This window comes from Oratosquilla oratoria, chromosome 19 (assembly GCF_046742065.1).
Source record: "Oratosquilla oratoria isolate Oo_2021 chromosome 19, ASM4674206v1, whole genome shotgun sequence".
Taxonomy (NCBI): domain Eukaryota; kingdom Metazoa; phylum Arthropoda; class Malacostraca; order Stomatopoda; family Squillidae; genus Oratosquilla; species Oratosquilla oratoria.
Window position 1 is genome coordinate 27,625,695 of NC_134795.1, and position 2,500 is coordinate 27,628,194.

A 2,500-nucleotide genomic window follows, 5' to 3' on the forward strand; every position below is an offset into this window, starting at 1 on the left:
GAGGTTGAATGATGATACCACTAACGGCAACTGCACAACAACATGAATCATAAAGGACAATCCAATTGTGTTCAAGAGTTCCTCAGTAGGATATATAGTAGTTGCGCTCTCTCTCTCTCTCTCTCTCTCTCTCTCTCCCTCTCTCTCTCTCTAAGCATAGCAAATCCAATTTCTGCAGACTTCTTGGCCACTTACTCACCGAGTGGCATTTTTTCTTTATATTCTCTCTACCGCTAGGCTACTTCCTTCATTCCCGTGGCTATCCTCCCCCGCCGTCCCCTTCCACTTGGTTAGTAAAAGTGTCATGTCGACAAACCCCTTCCATTTAGTAAGGTACTTCTATGTAATGATCAGTCATTTCCATGATACCCTATCGGACGTGACGTGTTAGTATTTTCATTCTTCTATTTACATTTTTATTCATTTATTCATTCCTTTACCTATTCATCTATTCATTTGATCTATTCATGTATCAGTTTTATTTTATTTACTTATCTATTAATTTTGTTTTATTTTATTGTAATTTTTCTGTATGGCTGACTTGGCCAGGCGATCGCTTCTTTCAGCCAAAGAAATCGCCTCTCGGCCGAAGCGAAAAGGTTAATGGCGGGATTGGGAACCGGAGTGAAATATATCCCAACAAGACACAGACCACCTTAACCCAGTTACGTCGAGGGAGTAGCCCCACTTCGCGGATTACCGGACGGGTTTTTGGGCTTCTGGAGAAGGAAACCCAAGGCCTCAGGTGCCGGTGATGTTATTCCGTTCTTGGATGTCGGCGGTTGATTTTATTCACCTGAGAAGCCAGATTCAGGACGTGGTTGGTGTGGTCCAGCCCGATCATCACCTCCCCCGCCATTCTATATTTATTTATTCCATCTTTCTATTTACTAGTTTCATTTGATTTATTCATTTATCTATTTATCTATTTCATTCATCCACTTATCTATTCATTCTTTTCACATATTTTATTTATTCATTTAAACTATTTACTGATGTATTTATCTTATTCATTTACTCTATTTATTCATTTATCAACCTATTTATTTGTTCACTTATTTCTAACTTGAGGTGGAGGTCAGTATGGGAGGCAGTTCGAGTCCTGTGCGGTAGCAAGCGAGTTTGCAGTAAGGAGGGAACCACATTCAATTTCCTGATTCAATAATTCTTCCGCAAGGCAGAATCGTGACGTTAAAAACAAATCATCTCTATTCCATCCGTTGCCGCGCCGTTTTATTCAACCGAGGCAACCCCTACAGATGCCAAAAATCGAATTGAATAGTACAGATTCGTTTAGTGACGTATTTTTTCTACACTTATTTTTTCTACAAGTAGTTTCTGGAAGGACTGAATGAATTTGACATCAATTTCTCGAAAAATATTAATAAAGAGATAAAATTAATAAACACAAACATATAATCAAATAAATAAGTAGATAAATAAATACGTATTTCAATGAATAAATAGATAAATAAAAATAAACAATTCCATACACTGTTCCTCTCCCTAAAGCTACGGAAATGGGTGGGCCAGATTGGGAAAAGCTCCTTAACTTACGTATTTGACTTAGCCTGACCTCTTAGGAAGCCCTGCCACCTAACCTGTCTTCCGGATCCAAGCCGGTGTACCAGTCTAAAAGTCCCCGCTCATTTCTCCCCCCGGGGGCAAAGTATCCTAGGATATTTCCTCCCCGGGCAAAGTATCCTAAGATAGTTTCTCCGAGGGGGAGGAAATATCCTAGGATACTTATCCCCCTCCAGCCCAAACTGCCCCCTACTCCATCTCTATAAACTTCACAAGCAGCAGTTAGTTAGGTTACGTTAGGTTAGGTTAGGTTAGGTTAGTGTTATGTTAGGTTAGGTTACGTTACATTACGTTATGTGCTGCTGCTGCGACAAGACATATATGTAATGCTGAGAAGCATTACAGTATGTACTACTGAGACAAGACATGGATGTACTGTTGAGAACCATTACAGTGTGTACTGCTGAGGCAAGAAATAGATGTACTGCTAAGAACCATTAGAATATGTTCTACTGAGACAAGACATTGATGTACTGCTGACAACCATTCGAGTATGTAATGCTGACAGAAGATGTAGATGTACTGGCACCTTATGTGTTAAAATAAATCAATACAAACTGTTGTGTGTATCTTATGTCCTTGATTTTCTTAGGGGGGGGGCATTCTAGACTGAAGGGGCAAGAAATGGACCAGTCTGTAATTCCCCCGGGGGCAAAATATCCTAGCCTAATTCTTCCGTGGGGGGGGGGGGAACTCTGGGCAGGGGGACAATGTGGGCTGTGACACCCGGATGCGGACCTAGCTTATGTGTTGCATCTCAGCTCAGATTTGACTTCACTGTGTGCTACCATCCCGTACCCCACTCCCCCCCCATCCACCTCCCTCTCCCCCAACCCCTTTCCCTCTTCCCCCTTCCCCTCCCTCTTGCCCACTCACCCTCTTTACTCCCCCTTCCCCGAGCACCTACCTAGGGACA